At 38.1% G+C, this 20,344-nt stretch overlaps 1 pseudogene; it reads left to right on the top strand.

Annotated features, from left to right (window-relative positions):
• Positions 1-922: 922 nt before the first annotated feature.
• Positions 923-20,344, top strand: part of LOC140711613 (spermine synthase pseudogene) — a 44,856-nt pseudogene continuing 25,434 nt past the window's right edge.

Genomic DNA, 20,344 nt, shown 5'->3' with positions numbered 1-20,344 from the left:
GTAGATGCCATCTGGGAACTATTACCGTAGCAATGAAAGGAACCTACAGAAGTAAGTACTGCTGATATGCTCTAATAGTGATGTCATCTGTATTAAGAAAAAATGTGTTCATGATATGTATATGGTTTGGAGCTATCACTTTGCACAATTCTAAGAAGCACCATCCTTGTGGTTGGCATCCATATTCTAACTGTCTCTCTCAGGGTAGTCTAGCTTAGAAATGTGCCTCCCTGGAAGTTGCAGTGAGCTGAGATTGTGCCACTGCACTCCAGCCTAGGCAACAGAGCAGGACTGTCTCAAAAAAAAAAAAAAGAAAAGAAAAAAAGAAAAAAGAAATGTGCCTCCTTCTGGAGTGGAGATTAGCCACTGAATCTTTTGCTGGCTCCAATCTGGGGCCTCTCCAGGGATGATATTCAAAATACTTAACAATACTAAGTAATAAGTATGATTATATAAATTAATACATAAATCAAATATTTCAACATTTTTTTTTCTGTTCTCGAAATCAACTAAACAGTAGAGTATATAATGGATTACCAAGCAATATAAATGGTGCAAAATATTCGTCAGCATATCATGATATTTTTGAAAAGATGTGATGAATTTTAAATATGCAGGTATGATCTTTTGTTTGACCTAACTGTCACAGGTGAAATAATGCCTGCAAGTCACAATTTGGTGAAGGGATTGCATCAGACTCTCCCAAAATTTCCCCCACCAAACTGATCATCATTTGGTCCCTGGTTTCTGACTCACATTACAGCCAGAGTGTCACTGGTCATGTTGCCCGCTCATCACAGCCAGCTACACACCTGATGCCTGTGCTTTTCACATGATGTACACTCAGAGGGATTGTATCCCAGACCCTGCCGATAACGGCACCCACTGCCCATATCACCAACCCCTCTGACTGGGCTGTCACATGGCAATGCTGGCTGTCGCTGGAGCAGCAGGCAAACCCTGCACACCTCTTCTTGCTGCTGTTACCTTGATCCACTTGGTGCCTGCCAGGGGCTGCTCCCAGGCCCAGTTACCTGATTCTGCAATTGGGCAACATCATCAGGTGGCTTGTAGGTTCAGTAACTAAGAAATTGCACTTCCTGATGAAGGTGCTGAATCCTCTCAAACCCTCTATTGATCAAATAGCAATTACATTAAGGATTATCTTGCCCATAGAAGACTGCCTGAGACCTTAATATATTCAATATCTTTATTATTACCTGGGGCACAATGCAACAGGAGGCCCATTTATTAAAGGACAGAGTGATATTCTAAAACCATCAGCTTGAATTAATTAGCTGACATTAGAAATTATATTATTAAGAATATTTCTGCTATTGTTATATTATTTACAACTGGCACAGAACTGATTTAAGAGTTTAGCAACTTATCCAGGGACTTTCTGAAATATTTGGTTTTCAGCTTTCCAAAAGCTGACTGGCTGCCTTGATTTCCCTGAGATAGTATATGGATTCCATTCTCATAGCCCAGCCTGAGTAAGATGGAAAGGTAGTTTAGTCATTAGTTCATAAGATCCAAAGCAAATCTACTGAAATGGGAAGACTCTACATATATTTGCTTCTATTTTTGAAAGGAGCTTTTTAAAATATTTCCTTTTGAATGAGATGGAGTATAAGCACAGATTATTAAGTGATAACTAATGAATATTCAAAGAACAGAGTTACTTTATTGTTATCGATTAACTGATACATGGAAGAAAATAATGTGATTTCTCTAGGGATAGTGACCATATCTTATTATTTATTCTTCTTCCAGCACATATATAAGACTCAGTACACTGAATATGTAAACCAAATGTTTAAATGAGTAAATCAATGAGTGAATGGATAAATGAAGGCCCCTTCTTAAGCTAGAAGTAGGGAATTGAGGGTTAGGGGAAAGTGCTCTAAAAGTGGGAATAGCATGGGTTTTGGAGTCAAGCAGATCTTGGCCAGAATCCCAGGTTTCTCTGGCACTTTCCTATCATGTAGCCTTGTGTGTGTCACTTAACTTCTATTTGCCTTGGTTTCAAAACCTAGAAAATGAAGGTTGTGGGGTGGAAGTAATATTGTACTATTTACATTGCAGAGTTGCCATATAAATGTTAATAAGGCAGATAAATCTTCAGGCACATAATGAGTGATACAAATGTGGAAACTTTATCACATTACTAGCCACTCATTATTCACTAAAAATATTAATACTAAAGCATAATTGAACTTATCTTAGTAAGTAAAGAACAAATATTCTCAATATACCCTGAAACAATGGTCGAAAAATTATATTTTGCATAATTATTGAATTGCTCATGAAATATCTCCAAAAAAATTAAAGCTTTCTCCAAGACAACTGAGAAATCATCAATCATTGCTTCTTTGCATTAATGAATAACTCTGTAACAGCTCAGAGGAATCACATGATCAAGTCAATATGCACCTTTACTTTGTAAATGCTCAGAGAAGCACATGGGAAACTTCAATCAGGTCTCCTCCTTTCCAGAAGAAACAGTAGAACAGCACAAGGTAACATACGAAGCTTCATTTCTCAAGGGTTCCAATTTTGATGTTTCTAAAAAGATGTTGGCTATTCTTTTCTTTAGCAAGTGCTTTATAGAGGACTAGACATTTAAGCTGTGTAAGCAGAAGAAATGGACATACCTTGGAGAAAGAAGTGGAACTGATGAGGCCCCAAGTCTAATGCTCAAGCTTGGTCAGTGTGGGCTTCACTTCTGCTCTGTCCTTTATTTCCTCATTAGCCTTCAACAATGAGGACCAATGAGGTTCAGTTCTTGACATTTTGCTGTTCAATCCTGGTGATACAGCTCATATCTCCTTCATGTGGAGGCTAACCCTACTGGAGCATGCCAGGTGACCAAGTAGGAAAACTAGGGATCATCTCATGTCCATGTAGTTTGCTGCCTTTAGTTGGTTAAGTTTCAGTGCATAGAATAGAAAACATTAAAGCTAGAAGGGATCTTAACTAGCCCAACACTCATCTTGTATAGAAAAGAAATTGAGGTCAGGTGTGGTGGCTCACGCCTGTAATCCCAGCAGTTTGTGAGGCTGAGGTGGGCAGATCACCTGAAGTCAGGAGTTCAAGACCAGTCTGGACAGCATGGTGAAACCCTGTCTCTACTAAAAATACAAAAATTAGCCGGGCATGGTGGTGGGCAGGGCGCCTGTAGTCCCAGCTACTCGGGAGGAGGCTGGGGCAGGAGAATCGCTTGAACCCAAAAGGCAGAGGTTGCAGTGAGCTGAGATCGTGCCATTGCACTCCAGCCTGGGCAACAAGAGTGAAACTCCATCTCAAAAAGAAAAAAAAAGAAAGAAAGAAAGAAAGAAAAAAGAAATTGAGTCCCCTAAAGAGTGGTAACTACTTATGGAGGACTGCATTAGTGATTACAAGAACAGCCAATGCCCTTTCCATGTCATGTGGATAGATGCCCACTCTTCTGTAGATTACTATAGCTTAAAGGAAACTGAAAAAGAGAAAAATGGGTATCATTGTCTAACTCATTACCACCAAAATTCAAGCTACGTAAGAGGTTAGTAATCTTAATGACATCTTTTATGCAAAGGACAGCATAACAAAATATAATACATGTACTTATATGTGTATTAATTTATAAGTTATATATATCTACTTCTAAGAAAGAATTAACTCTTTTCACATTAACTTTTAACAGTAAAACATATGTGATAGAATAGTTAAAAAACAAAGATTAATAAGTGAGACTAGTAGCATATCAACTAAGGAACACAGAAGATAATTAAGTCAGAAAATTGGCATAAGATAATTAGAATGAGCATTACATTTAACTCTGAGATTCTTAGCAGTCAATGCAAAAAGGAAAGATAATGGGTTAAAAAGTCATCTGCTATCTGTTTAAAGGAACCATTCCAGTTCTTCCAGTGAAAACAGTTTCCTGGTAAGTAATTACAAGAGAATTTTATTGCGTGGTTTTTCTTCAAAGGATACCGAATAATGCAACAGACAATGCCTTTGATACCATCATATAGAAGATGCAAAAAATGCTCTTCATGTGCCAAATTAAAATATTCACTTGAATAGAAGTACAATATTAAATTCTGTGAAGACTTTTTTGAGTTACACATGTAGGTTGGTATAAGGGAGTTGTCACAAAGAAAGCAGACATTGAGAGGAAAATGATGTAGTCAGGAGGTAATATTTTAGACCCCAGTCGCTTCTTTTGAAACAAATGGGCTGAATATGAACAGGTGCACAACTAAGTGTGGAAGTGCAAGTCTCCCTCAGAAGCCTCTAGTCAGTTGATAATGATGAGAACTGAGCCCTCATTTAGAACTCTGTAACCCTACACAGGAATTTTGAATGCTACTCTTCTTGACATGTTTTCAAATCGAGAAACTAGGAATACAGCACAGTTTAAAAGCATCTGTTTTAAGAAGTAGAGGAAGTTGCAGTATCATAGCTTACCAAAACAGGCAACTTTTTACTGGTCTCAAGGTATGTGGTTAAAAATTACCACTGTCAAGTCTGAGGAACTGCAGTGTGGGGTATTGTCTGGCAGAGTAACCAGTGAGTTGAGCTGTCTGGCAGGAGCAGAAGGGAGAGGGCAGGTCTAGGGAAGCCTCTTCAAGCTTATGCCAGGGCTGATTCACTGGCCCACTCTTGTGGGGCTTGAGCAAGAATACAAATAGAAGCCCACATTCTGTTTGTGCAACTATTTTAAAGTTATAAATCAAGCTAACCAACGATAGTTAAAATACCTCCTGTCCTTCTACTTTCATGAATGTACCTGGACTAGAAGGCCAGGTTCAAATGTAAAACCTAAAATTCTGTGAATCACACAGTCAGCTCCTTCTCTTCTCACCTTTGGCTTTAGGCCTTGTTGCAAAGGGCCTCATGCACATTTGTGTGAACATCCTAGCCTGCATATCCAAGAAATCTTGCCACCCTCTCTCCAGACAGCTAGAAAGCTACCCGTTAGGCCTGCACATCCCTGGGGACGCACAGAGCAGAGCGGAGTTCACCCTAGAGAAGAAGGACCCAGGTGGCAGGACTGCAGAGAACCTGAAAGCAAGCTCAGGACATCTGGGCAAGGAATTCTGGGGCCCCAGGTATTTAGAGACAGGGAATGGGCTCCACATGGACACACATATCTCTTTGGCCTGGCGGACTCCTCATCTTACAAACTATGTGCAGCCAGAGGCAGGTCATAGAAAAGCCCTCTAGCCTTGGTCTGAAGGTGGTGGTGAGGAACTAAACACTGGTTGTAAGAACAATCTAAGTGCAAGATCTGCCCACCAGCATTCCCCTCCTCAGCTCCATTGTGCATCAGGGTTGATTCAGACAATCGGGCTTTCTGATAAGGACCTTGTTGTCATCTTTCATTACTCTATACAAGTCCTTCCTAAAGCTGCATCATAGGACTTCGAGATTACTCACTGATGGAAGAGAATCTAGCATGCTCCCCTGCCAGAACTCCCTGCAAAATCCAGAACGCTCCCCCTGCTCTGCCTTCTCACCCACAGCAGCTCCTCTGGCTCCATGTTTCAGGCCTGATGTTTGCCCAGGCTCCTCCATCCCACTTGTGTAGCCTGCCACCCATCATTCAGGACAGCACTTGGCTCTGTCCAGGGTGCTGCTCACAGGGTCTGGTTACCCTGGATGTTGTAGCAGTCTTCACTACAAGTCAGTCCCTTGGGTCTGCCTCATCAGACCCTTCTTCTTAATAACACCTAAAATATTTCTTTATCTTGGGATTTTACCATGACAAAAAATGAATGAGTTAAGGTTACAGGCATTCAACTAGACTTGAGTTTTGAAACCCGGGTCTTCTACTTACTGGCTTTGTGAACTGCAGCAAGTTACTCAAACTTCCTAAGCTTCAATTTCACCATCTAAAAAATGAAGAATACTCACTCTGTAAATTTGCAATAAGAATTAGATAAACTGATGTATGTAAAATACTTAGTTCAGTACCTGGCACATCAGAAATGTTTCATAAATGTTGAGGCCCTTCTTTCAAAACTATTTTTAAGGAGGTCATTTCCTCCAAAATCTGTAGATCATCCTTCTAAGTCTGGGATTTCAGTTTAGCATTCAGGGCCCTTTGGCAGTTGCCTCTGTCCTCATCTCTTGTCTGTCCCTGAGATGACTTTCTTGTTTCTGCCAAGTAATTTTCATACATCCCTGCAAGTGACTCACACTTTCTGTCCTCCATGGCTCTGCTCCTGTTATTCCCACTGCAATGTGTTCAGCCACTGAACTGTTCTTGCCATTGGACCTCCTTTCTCCAATTCCAGGCCTCAATCTGTCTCAAGCCCTACCTCAGTACTCACCTCTTCCAAAGAGCCAATGGCTGCCTTCTCCTTGTATTTTCCTTTCCACAAGTGGTAGAGTATGTTTCTGACAATAGCTGCAACTGCCATCTCTGATCCCACATCCTCTGTAGCAATGTGACCTTGCCAAGAAGTGAAGTCTATTTCTTCTCCTGTTGAACCCAGATGGACTCTGATTGTTTTGGCCAATAGAATGGTGGTCAGATGTGGCTTCCAGGATTTCTGAGCCCAGGCCTTAGGACTGTCAGCTTCCATGTTATACTTTAGAATGCTTACTCTGTGTTAGGCAGATTGTTTTGTTAGAAACCCAACCACCCTGAGACTTCCACGCAATAATGAAGTTCAAGCTAGCCATGCAGAAAGCCCATTTGGAGAGAGAAGGATGCCTGCCAACCCCCAGTTGTGTTAGCCATCTGTGGCAGCCAGCCTCCGACATGGTCTCAGTGATCCCCATCTCCTGGTATTCATATTGTTGTCTAGTCTCCTCCCATATAGTACCAGGATTGGTCTGTGTGACCAATAACATATGGCTGAAGTACTTGTGGGTATATCACTCACTTCCAAAGTTAAGGTATAAAATGCTTCTCTCTCTTTCTCTCTCCTCACCTGCTCTGGAGAAGTCTAGCTCTCATGGAAATTAAGTAAGTTGCCAAAAGGCACTCACAGCTAGTAACCCAGATTCAAGTTTAGGCTGCAGGATTTCAAAGCCCAGGTGATTAACCACTGCACTTTCTACCTCTTTTAGTAAAATTTAGGAGACCCCAAAATACACTTTTCTTATTGATTAGTAATAATCTCCCAACCCCACTCCACCTCATACACAAGTTAATGCATATTTTATTTTGAAGTGAAACAGCATTAGCTTTATTATACTACAAAATTTATTTTAGTGAAGCCAAGTGCCACAGAATGTATACACTTTAGTTATTTTTAATGTTTTCAGCGTTTTGTCCAAGGATTTTGTTTCATTGCTTTATGTGTATCTGTACGTTGTTCCTTTTTCCATAGTGTAAAACAAAACAAAGCAAAAAAGTAGAAGAAAGTTTCACTTAACAACATAATATCAGGCAGTGCTCCCTCCTGACTTTTATTTATTCCTCCTTATTTCATTTTTCTTTTTTTAATTAAATTTAATTTTATTTTATATTCTGGGATACATGTGCAGGATGTGAAGGTTTGTTATATAGGCAAATGTGTGCCATGTTGGTTTGCTGCACCTATCAACCCATCACCTACATATTAAGCCCCACATGCATTAGTTATTTATCCTAATGCTCTCCCTCCCCCTGCTCTCCTTCCAACAGGCCCCAGTGTGTTGTTCCCCTCTGTGTGTCCATGTGTTCTCATTGTTCAGCTCCCACTTACAAGTGAGAACATGCAATGTTTGGTTTTCTGTTCCTGCATTAGTTTGCTGAGGATAATGGCTTCCAGCTCTATCCATATCCCTGCAAAGGACATGATCTCATTACTTTTTTTCATGGTGTATATGTACCCCATTTTCTTTATTCAGTCTATTATTGATGCACATTTGAATTGATTCCATGTCTTTGCTATTATGAATAGTGCTGCAATGAACATACACATGTATGTATCTTTATAGTAGAATGATTTATATTCCTTTGGGTATACACCCAGTAATGGGATCACTGGGTCAAATAGTATTTCTGGTTCTAGATCTTTGAGGAATCGCCACACTGTCTTCCACAATGATTAAACTAATTTATATTCCCACCAATAGTGTAAAAGCATTCCTACTTCTCCACAGTTTCACCAGCATTGGTTGTTTCTTAACTTTTTAATGATCACCATTCTAACTGGCGTGCGATGGTATCTCCTTGTGGTTTTGATTTGCATTTCTCTAATAATCACTGATGTTGAGCTTTTTTTCATATGTTTGTTGGCCACATAAGTGTCTTCTTTTGAGAAGTTCCTGTTCATGTCCTTTGCTTACTTTTTAATGGGGTTGCTTGGTTTTTTTCTTGTAAATTTGTTTAAGTTCCTTGTAGATTCTGGCTATTAGACCTCTGTCAGATGGATAGAGTGCAAAACTTTTCTTCCATTCTGTAGATTGTCTGTTCACTCTGATGATAGTTTCTTTTGCTGTGCAGAAGCTCTTTAGTTTAATTAGATCCCATTTGTCAATTTTTGCTTTTGTTGCAATTGCTTTTTATGTTTTAATCATGGAATCTTTGCCCCTGCCTACGTCCTGAATGTATTGCCTAGATTTTTTTTATAGGGTTATGGTTTTGTGTTTTACATTTGAATCTTTAATCCATCTTGAGTTAAGTTTTATATAACGTGTAAGGAAGGGGTCTAGTTTCAATTTTCAGCATATGGCTAACCAGTTTTCCCAGAACCATTTATTGAATAGGGAATCCTTTCCCCATTGCTTGTTTTTGTCAGATTTGTTGAAGATCAGATGGTTTTAGATGTGTAGTTTTATTTCTGAGATCCCTATTCTGTTCCATTGGTCTATGTGTCAGTTATTCTACCAGTACCATACTGTTTTGGTTACTGTAGCCATGCAGTATAGTTTGAAGTTGGGTAGCATGATGGCTCTAGCTTTGTTCTTTTTGCTTAGGATTGTCTTGGCTATATGAGCTCTTTTGGGGTTTCATATGAATTTTAAGGTAGTTTTTTCTAATTCTGTGAAGAATGTCAATGGTAATTTGATGGGAATAGCATTGAATCTATAAATTACCTTGGGCAGTATGATCATTTTCATGATATTGATTCTTCCTATCCATGAGCCTCATTTCATTTTCATATGCCAATATGCATTGAGCGAATTAGCTGCAGTCTTAAGACAAACATATAAATTAATCTATTATGACCAAGAATGCTGCTTTTGGGCTAAGATGTTTATTCTCTTTTATGTTGCTAATGCCAAGGTTTGGTTGCTTTGAACTTTATTATTTAAATTTATTTTATTTTGCTTCTAGATATGAGTGTTAATAACATGGTAACTTGTTGTTCACTTCTTAATTGACTCTTACTTGCAAGGCCTCCTTGCCCTGTGGGGGCTAAAAGAAGCTGTATTGAGGAGAGTTCCTGCCTGCAAAAAGCTTAAATCTAGTGATGGTTAATACGTTTAGCAGGCTCTCTGAGTGGTACATGGGGAGGGGTTAAAAGGAATTCATTCATTCTCCAAATACTTTTAGAGCATTTATAATGTTGCAGGTGCTAAGCATTTGGATCTCCTCTGTGAACAAAACAGATAATGAGTCTGTAGAGCTTACTATAGTGAGAGGAGATAGGCACTAAATCAGCAGCTTAATGTATGAGAGTTATCTCCTACTGGAAGGTGAAATGCATTCACAAAAAATTAGACTAGGGTGAGGGGGAAAGAAGTATCTTCTATAAATCGGACTCTTCACAGGCACTCTTGATTATCAAAATAATCCAATCCTGTAACTGGAAAAATAAGAAAATCCAAGTTTAGGGAAAGTAAGACACTTTGATCTTTATAATCCAAAGGCCACCCCATCACTGTACCATGTGATATGGTACAGTGCTAAAATATGCTACAATAAAGACACAAGTAAAGTTCAACAGAAGCAAATAAGAAAGCAGTGAATTCTGAAGGGGCTATCCAGAAGGCTTCATGGAAGAGGTGACATCGAATTGAACCTTGAAAGAGGAGAGGGAGGATGATCCAAGAGAGAACTCAGAATACGTTCGTATATGTCCATTTCAAAACATTGACTTTTTAGCTTGAATCCACATGATTGTGTGAAGGTCTTACTATCTCAAACATGAAACCTCAGAAGGTTTTCCTACTGAATGAGAATTTATTTACTAAAAGCCAACTGCATTCCACAGCACTACAACATTCAAATAAAATGCCAAGAAATAAAGCAGTGCTCTCATAATAAGGAACAGAGCTGCCAGGTCAGCATTTTTAAAAGGAGAAAAAAAAAAACAAAACAAAACCCTGTGACTCTGAGCCAGAAAGACCTCTCCCAAGAAGGAGGATGCTGAGGCTCAAGCCCCTCCTGGGGGGATGCTCTCAGATGGCCTCTCAACCATAGTAACTCCTCAGGCCTTAGGGGAGGTCACAATATGACTGCCCTTGCCCATTCATTGTCTGTCACAGAGCTCTGCCTGCGGGTTCACCCATTACGGAAATTGGGGCTATTTTTTTCAGGCCTGTCTTTATTAATTGTAATGCTTTGGCTATCTTCCAAACCATCTTCTTAACTGAGTGCTTATATGCATTTCCTGAAGAATGTGAATTGAATTTTTTCCATTATCTGACTCATGTTCTTCTTAAGTTGGATAGCCTTTTTTCTAATGTGTATAATAATGGTTTTCTTTTTGTATGCTTTTGATTGAAATGTAATGTATATCCAGAGAAGTACAAAAATCTTAAGAGTACAGCTTAATTAATGTTCACAAAGTGAACACACTTAGATAACCAGCACCTAAATTAAGAAACAGAACCTTCCCAGCTCCACAGAAGCCCTCTTCTTCCTCTCTCAGCACTGTTTCCCACCCTCAAGAGTAACCCATGATTCAACTTCCAATAACAGTGATTAGTTTTGCCTGATTAGAACTTTATATAAATATAAGTGTAATCACATGGTATGTATTCTTTTGTGTGTGGCTTATTTTACTCAACATTATGTTTGGATATGCAGTTGCCAGTGGCTGCAGTTTTGCATTCTCAGGTTGTAGAATGTCTCCGTAGTGTGAATAGACCTCAAGGTATCTATCCATTCTGCTGCTGATGGCATTTGGGTTGTTACCAGTTTGGGGTTAAACCATTTAGCTGATTGCTTTAAATTGATGAAATTTATATGTGATTGAAAAGAAAAAAATATTATGCTATTAATGGATATTTGACTTCTTGGCAGAATTCTAAATTTAAAAAATTAAAAAATTTTAAAAATGCTAGACAGTAAACTCCTTGAAAACAAGGTCTAGATAGAAGAAATAAGTTCAAGAGATTTATTGTATAACATAGGGACTATAGTTAACATATTGTATTCTTGAAAAATTCTAAGAAAGTGGGTGTGAAATGTTCTCACCACAAAAGTGATAACTAATTGAGGTAATGCACATATTAATTAGTAAGATTTTGTCATTCCACAATGTGTATATACTTCAAAATATCATGTTATACACAATAAATACATATAATTTTTTCTGTTGATTGAATTTTTTAAAGAACTATGAGAGAGAAAGAGAGACTACGGGAATTGGTTCATGAGATTATGGAGGCTAAGAAGTCCCACAATCTGCAGACTAGAGAATCAGGAAAGCCGGTGGTGTAATTCTGTCCAAGCTCAAAGTCCTGAGAACCAAGAGCACTGATGTCCCAGGGCAAGAGAAGATGAATGTCCCAACTCAAACAAGAGAATGAATTTGCCCTTCCTCTCCCTTTCTGTTGTATTCAGGCCCTCAACAGATTAGGTGAGGCCCAACCACATTGGTGAGGGTAATATTCCCTACTCAGTCTACTGATTCACATGCTAATCTGTTCCAGAAACACCCTCACAGACACACCCAGAAATAATGTCTTACCAACTATCTGGGCACCCATTAGCTCAGTCAAGTTGACACAAAAAATCAATTATCACAAGCCTTTAAAAAAGTGATTAAGTAAAAATGAGATCATTAGAGTGGGTCATAATCCAGCCTGACTGGTGTACTTACAAGAAAAGGACATTTGGAGAGCATGAGAGAGCTGGAGCCAGAGAGTCAGACATTTGCACATACAGAGGAAAGACCATGTGAGAACACAGTGAGAAGGTGCACATGTACAAGCTGAGAGGAGAAATCTCAAGAGAAATCAACCTGATGAATCTTTTTCAGCCTCCAGATTGTGGGAAAAAAAAATATTTTTTGGCTGTTTAAGTGAAAGAAAGGACGGGGCTGGGGGAGAGAGAAAGAGAGAGGAAAGAAGGAAGGAAGGCAGGTAGGAAGGCAGGAAGGGAAAGAAAAGAGAAAAGAAAGAAAGAGAAAGAGAGAAAGAGAGAAAGAAAGAAAGGAAGGAAGGAAGGAAGGAAGGAAGGAAGGAAGGAAAGAGAGAGAGAGAAAGAAAGAAAAAGAAAGGAAGGAAGGAAGAAAAGGGAAGGAAGGAAGAAAGGAAAGAAGGAAGGAAAGAGAAAGAAAGAGAAAGAAAGGAAAGAAGGAAGGAAGGAAGGAAGGAGGGAGGGAGGGAGGGAGGAAGGAAGGAAGGGAAAGAGAAGGGAGTGGAGGGGAGGGGATGGGAGGGGAGGAGAGGAGCCAGGCACGGTGGCTCACGCCTGTAATCCCAGCACTTTGGAAGGCTGAGGTGGGTGGATCACGAGGTCAGGAGATTGAGACCATCCTGGCTAACATGGTGAAACCCCCTATCTACTAAAAATACAAAAAATTAGCAGTGCATGGTGGCGGGTGCCTGTAATCCCAGCTACTTGGGAGCATGAGCAGGAGAATGGAGTGAACCCTGAAGGCGGAGCTTGCAGTGAGCCGAGATCGCCCTACTGCGCTTCAGCCTGGGTGACAGAGCGAGACTGCGTCTCAAAAAAAAAAACCAAAAAACAAAAAAAAAGAAAGAAAGAAGGAAAGGAGGGAGGGAGGGAGGGAGAGAGGAAGGAAGGAAGGAAGGAAGGAAGGAAATCAAAGTCTGTATCCAAGGCTGGCATGCAGTGGGTTCAGCAAATATTTGATGAATTTATAAATGAACTTTACAGATTTCATTGTTAGGTAAGAAAAATACCTACATAGGAGGCCATCTTACTAATCAGTGAGCTTATTGTCAGTGGAGATGTTCTAGCAAAGGGTGAGTGGCAGTTAGAAGGATAATTGAAGAAGAAATTTCTGCAGTGGGTATGGGCAGCTAAAACTAGGTTCTCCCAATTCTAAGGTGCTAGAATTCTATTTAATAAGTCGTAATTACACAAGTAATGTCATTTTGAGTTGAAAGTCAGAACAGAGGAAACAAGTTGTTTGTTTGTAGGTTATTGGGTTTTAGTGTGTTTATTTTTTGTTTTGTTTTACATTAAATGCTTTCCCCAAAGGAGCAAAGAAAACCAGTGTTTCAGTGAGTAGCAGCTTTCACTGTACGTTGATTTTGCTTAATTTTCTTGTTTATTTTGTAATAAAGCTTCTATAGTTACGTCACGTGGCTTTAGTGATATTATTGTTTCTACTAAAACAAAACAAAATTCTGAGTAAAACAGTACATCATGACCATGAAGAGCAGAAATTCAGGAGGCAGACTGCCTGGGTTGAATCTTAACTAGTTCCACTACTTATTTTTCTGCGTAACTTTGGGCAATTTATTTAACTTCTCTATGCTTTGAATTCCTCATTTGCAAAATGTGACCAATATGGTGCCTACCCATAAAAGCATTGAGAGGACTAATCACCTAAGGTGGTTGAAATAATGCCCAACACATAGTAAGCATTTGATCAGCATTAGCCTTTGTTATAAATGCCATCACTCATATTGTAGACATGGGTTATGTACTGCCCAAATTATTTAATTAATATTCATGAAAATGCTTAGTGTTAAAGAGATGCTATAAGTTGTACTTGGTTTCAACATAGGTTGATCACCTTTTCTTTTATGACTAAACATGTTACAGAGGTTGAAGAGAAGTACACAAACCCAGCAGGATGACATCATTGGTAAGCATGAAAGAGAATGTGCAGGAAAATCCTTGGGGTTATCTCTAGAGGATCCTCATTGTCAGAGCCTTGGAGATCCTGAACTGGATAAAATGAGCCCCAGGTAACAACAAGGTTCCCCCACAAGGGCTGGAGAATGCTGGAATATGCATGGATAATGCAATGTTCCTTCACTCATTTGTTCATTAGTAATTCATCTAATTCTTGATCTTTCTCTCTCTCTCTCTCTCACTCTCTTTTTCTCCTATAAAGGATCTACCACCTTAGTACTCTTCACCCAAAACCTCGTCAAAACCCTCCAGAGCACTTAAAGCTCTGGTATTAAATCCTGTTCATAAGCCCCTATTTGTGTTAGTTATATTTTATCTGTATGTTCTGGAACAGAAGGGTCGAAAGGAGGTGATCTGTAACAATTCAGAATTGTAGCAGGAAACAGAATAAAGCCAAGGTGAATCTTTAGTTTGGAAATATGTGATTTTCTTCCTGTTCATCAAATATAGGTAAGTTACTCTCTTAGGGAAAGCTACAGGGAGGAATACTTCCAAATCTCCTTTTTTTGACTGGAATAAAAAATAATGATAAGCAAGCCAGATTAAAAAGTAAAGTATTAATACATATGAAAATTTAAAATGTTTGTAGTTTTCAAAATTAAAAATATAGTCAACACAAACAAAAATTAAACAAGGTAAATGTGCGGCAAATGTAACAAGTAAAAAGTATCTTTATAAAATATTCATAGAAATCATTAACAAAAATGTAGACCTTAATAGTCTATGAGTAAAATATTCACAGAAAATGTCATGTAACTGTTTAGCTAATATAAAAAATGTTCAATTTTTTATAATGTTGAATGAATGTTATTTATTACAATAGTAATAAAGAAATGCTAATAAAAACAACAGAAAAGCATTTCTTTTGATCAAGTAAGCTAATGTGTTTAAATGATAATACTCAGAGGTATTGAAGATGGACACAGTAACATTGTAGATGAGAGACTAAATTAGTATATTCTTGGATTTAATCTTAAAAGTATGTGTCATATAGATGTTCATTACGTTATACAATAATTCTACTTCTGTAAATCTATTTTAAGTGTTCAAAAATTTAGCAAAACTTAATCAACAAAAATATCCATCAGTGTTACTTAGACAGTGAAACAGTAAAAACCACTCAAAATTAGAAGAATTATTATGTATTCTATTAAATACAACTATGAAAAATAATGTTTACATAATTTGCAATATAACAGAAGAGTTCTATAATAATGTTAAGTGAGAGGAGCAGGTCATAAAAATACGGCATGCATGCAATAATGCAAAAACTTTGGTAAAAACTAACTTTTATAAATTCATAAAAATCTAACCATCACACCCAAAATACAAATAAAATATATCAAAATAGCAAATAAACAGTGGTTTCTGGGTGGTAGGACTAGGAATAAAGTTTTCCTCCTTTCAATTGATCCATGATTGTATGAATTCTTTGAATGATCTGTAAGGATATTTACTTTTCATATTAGAAAAAAATGAGGATAATAATTGAAAAAGTAAACTGGTGAGGAAAGGAAAATATAGAACTGTCACTTCTTTATTCTCTGCAAAGTAACAGATCAATTTTATTGTCTGCAAAGTAATAGATCAATTTACTTTATCTTTATTGTAGCCCATGATCAGTGTGTGGAGCGTGCATGTTAAATCCAGGTCATCTCCCAAAGTTTCCCTCTAGTATAGCATCTGGGTCTGCAAACCCAAGTCTTGACACCACTGGGAGCCATACTAAAAACTGAAAAGAAACCCCAAGCCTTTTAGTGCTTGCTTTTAAAGGAAAATGTTTCTTCTTGCAATCAATTCTGAGAAAATTTTAAATTTCATTTTTCTAAAACATTAGAGTTTCAGTTATATTATTTATTAAAGATCTTTTGAGTTGTGAGATCAGTGTGCTTCAGAAAGAGAAAGCTTTAAGCGTATTTAAATTCAGGGATTGTGGGCATAAGGTAAAATTCTCCTGTCTCATTTGTTATGTGAGTTGCCTTCATGATGGGCAGGCTATAACAGAGAGAGAAATAAAGAAGGGACTGAAGAATTAAAACTTATTAATGGCTCCTGGCCAACTTCTGTGGAATGACGGGCTCCATGTGGCATCAAAGCCTCCTAAGATTCTGAAGCCCTAAGGTGACTACCAGGGACTTGGGACCTGGACCTAGGGAGAATGAGCATCTGTCATGTTTCATCTTTTTGAGCTCGTCTGATGGCCAGGGTTCTGGAGGAAACGGTGTGTGTCGCACATGGCCTGTGCCCAACACATCATGCTGCTGGCTTCTCACACTCTCTAAGTGGGTCCTGACCAAGGTCTGTCATCACCAGCATAGGTTCTTATTAACACTCAGTCCCTACAATGTCTCCCTTTTGAAATCTGCTTTCTTCCAACAAAGCAACTCTGAAAACTAGCTGTTACTTCAAAATAAAGTATAAGAAATAAATTTGGACTACTATAATAATGTTTATTAGCCTCTCTTGGAGGGTTTATGTTATTATAAGTTATATATAATACTCTATTATAATATTATATATTAATATTATGTTAACATTCAAATATTAGTCTAAGATTTTTTAAAAACATTACAACAGAATTTCAGATGTGGTGATTAAAACAATGGGGGAGAGCTTTTCGGAGTCAGGACTTCCCACACATTGCATACCACACTTCATAGTCTGGCTTAGCCTAGAGGCTGTACAGGGTATCTTAATTCTTAATTTTTCAATATGGGCCAAAAAAAAGAGTAGAACACTGAAGAACTTCAGAGAGCTATTGCAGATTCCAAAATCTGTAACAAGCATCCATGCCTGAAGAAAGCTGACCTTTTTTGTTTCAAGTGTCATTTGTCTTTTCAGCTGAACACTTAAGGTCACACGTCTATGTCACTTTGCTCAATAAAACTCCCAACTGACACAAGCTCTGTGATACAATGCTAGTCTCTGGAATTGAAATAAAAGATATATATTTTTAGTCCAGAACGTATGAGCCATCGGACCAAATATCAGATACTTTGATCCTATGGTTCTGGAGTTCCATATCATTCAGCTTTTAGTCATGGACTGGGAGAAAGTGAATTGATTAACATGTGACAATTAGTGGTCTGACAATCTAAGCTAAACTAGTCAAAGATCAAGTGTGACATTTTCATTGTCCATAATTACTTTGTAGGAAATGTTACTATGAAGGCTTTCTCATTTACAATTAAAAAAAAAAAAAGAGTCTATCATTAGTTCCGGTTTGGAGCTATCATTTTGTCAAACATCCATGGTGTTTTTTGTTTGGATTGGTTTGGATTTTAGGCAACTCAGTTGTGCTTCCTTAATAGCAGTTCTCTGTTAGTGTTGAGATAAGCTTTGAGGGGGCAGTGTGTATCTTGAAGAGACCACTGGATTCTGGGTTCACACAGCTTTGTGACTAGCAAGTCAAAACTACCAGCCTCAGTTTCTCTTGTCCATAAGAAGGTCCATGTATCTGCCCTACAAATCTCATAGGCTGTGGTGAAGATCAATGTAATATTATATATTAAGATACTATAGAAATGAAAATTATTAATAATAATTTATAGTTTTTTAAAGGTTAAAGTAAGTTTTATTGTTGTTTTTATTGTTTTATTTTAGGTTCCAGGATACATGTTCAGAAGGTGCAGGTTTGTTACATAGGTATACACGTGCCATGGTGGTTTGCTGCAGCCATCAACCCGGTCATCTAGGTTTTAAGCCCTGCATGTATTAGGTATTTGTCCTAATGCTCTCCCTCCCTTTACCCACTCCCCCCCGATAAGCCCGCAGTATGTGATGTTCCCCTCCCTGTGTCCATGTGTTCTCATTGTTTACACCCACTTATGAGTGATAACATGTGATGTTTGGTTTTCTGTTCCTGTGATAGTTTGCTGAGGGTGATGGTTTCCAGCTTCATCCATGTCCCTGCAAATGACATGATCTCATTCTTTTTTATGGCTGCGTAGTATTCATTGGTGCATATGTGCCACATTTTCTTTATCCATTCTATCATCGATGGGCACTTGAGTTGGTTCCAAGTTTTTGCTATTGTAAGTAGTGCTGCAATAAACATATGTGTGCATGTGTCTTTGTAGTAGAATAATTTATATTCCTTTGGGTATATACCCAAAGTCAAATGATATTTCTGGTTCTAGATCCTTGAGGAATCGCCACACTGTCTTTCACAATGATTGAACTAATTTACATTCCCAAAAACAGTGTAAAGCATTCCTATTTCTCCAAACCCTTGCCAGCATCTATTGTTTCTTGACTTTTTAATAATTGACATTCTGACTGGCATGAGGTGGTATTTCATTGTGGTTTTTGATTTGCATTTCTCTAATGATCAGTGATGTTGAGCTTTTTTTATATGTTTGTTGGCTGCATAAATGTCTTCTTTTGAGGAGTGTCTGTTCATATCCTTTGTCCACTTTTTGATGGGGTTGTTTTTTCTTTTTTTTTTTCTTTTTCTTGTAAATTTGTTTGAGTTCCTTGTAGATGCTGGATATTACACCTTTGTCAGATGAGTTGATTGCAAAACTTTTCACCCAATCTGTAGGTTGCCTGTTCACTCTGATGGTAGTTTCTTTTGCTGTGCAGAAGTTCTTTAGTTTAATTAGATCCCATTTGTCAATTTTGGCTTTTGTTGCAATTGCTTTTGGTGTTTGCATTGTGAAATGTTTGCCCATACTTATGTCCTGAATGATATTGCCTAGGTTTTCTTCTAGGGTTTTTATGGTTTTGGGTTTTACATTTAAGCCTTTTATCCATCTTTGGTTAATTTTTGTATAAGGTGTAGGGAAGGGGTCCAGTTTCAATTTTCTTCATATGGCTATCCAGTTTTCCTGGCACCATTTATTAAATAGGGAATCCTTTCCCCATTGCTTGTTTTCATCAGGTTTGTCAAAGATCAGATGGTTGTAGACATGTGGTGTTATTTCTGAGGTCTCTGTTCTGTTCCATTGGTCTGTATATCTGTTTTGGTACCAGTACCATGCTGCTTTGGTTACTGTAGTCTTGTAGTATAGTTTAGTGTCAGGCAGCATGATGCCTCCAGCTTTGTTCTTTTTGCCTCAGATTGTATTGGCTATATGAGCTCTTTTTTGGTTCCATATAAAATTTAAAGTAGTTTTTTCTAATTCTTTGAAGAATGTCAATGGTGGTTTGATGTGAATAGCATTGAATCTGTAAATTAGTTTGGGCAGTATGACAATTTTCATGATATTGATTCTTCCTATCCATGAGCATGGAATGTTTTTCCATTTGTTTGTGTCCTCTCTTGTTTCCTTGAGCAGTGGTTTGTAGTTCTCCTTGAAGAGGTCCTTCATGTCCCTTGTAAGCTGTATTCCTAGGTATTTTATTTATTCTCTTTGTAGCAATTGTGAATGGGAGTTCATTCATGATTTGGCTCTCTGCTTGCCTGTTGTTGGTGAATAGGAATGCTCGTGATTTTTGCATATTCATTTTGTATCCTGAGACATTGCTGAAGTTGCTTATCAGCTTAGGGAGTTTTTGGGCTGAGACAATGGGGTTTTTAAAATATAGAATCATGTTATCTGCAAACAGAGACAATTTGACTTCCTCTCTTCCTATTTGAATACCTTTGTTTCTTTCTTTTGTTTGATTGCCCTGGCCAGAACTTCCAATACTATGTTAAATACGAGTGGTGAGAAAGGGCATCCATGTCTTGTACTGATTTTCAAAGGGAATGCTTCCAACTTTTGCTCATTCAGTTTGCTATTAGCTATGGGTTTGTTGAAAATAGCTCTTATTATTTTGAGATATGTTCCATCAACACCTAGTTTATTGAGAGTTTTTAATATGAAGGGATGTTGAATTTTATCAAAGGCCTTTTCTGCATCTATTGAGATAATTATGTGGTTCTTGTCATTGGTTCTGTTTATGTGATGGATTATATTTATTGATGTGTGTCTATTGAACCAGCCTTGCATCTCAGGGATGAAGTCGACTTGATCATGGTGGATAAGCTTTTTGATGTGCTGCTGGATTTCATTTGCCAGTGTTTTATTGAGGATTTTTGCATGGATGTCCTTCAGGGATATCGGCCTGAAGTTTTCTTTTTTTGTTGCGTCTCTGCCAGGTTTTGGTATCAGGATGACGCTGGCCTCACAAAATGAGTTAGGTAGGAGTCCCTCTTCTTCAATTGTTTGGAATAGTTTCAGAAAGAATGGCAGCATGTTCTCTTTGTGCCTCTGACAGAATGTTACTGTGAATCTGTCTGGTGCTGGGCTTTGTGTTTTTTTGTTTGTTTGTTTTTGTTTTGGTTGGTAGGCTATTAATTACTGCCTCAATTTCAGAACTTGTTATTGGTGTATTCAGGGATTTGATTTCTTCCTGGTTTAGTCT

This window comes from Chlorocebus sabaeus, chromosome 4 (assembly GCF_047675955.1).
Source record: "Chlorocebus sabaeus isolate Y175 chromosome 4, mChlSab1.0.hap1, whole genome shotgun sequence".
Classification (NCBI taxonomy): Eukaryota; Metazoa; Chordata; class Mammalia; order Primates; family Cercopithecidae; genus Chlorocebus; species Chlorocebus sabaeus.
Note: the sequence above shows the minus strand (reverse complement) of the source record. Positions and strands in the feature narration are given on the sequence as shown.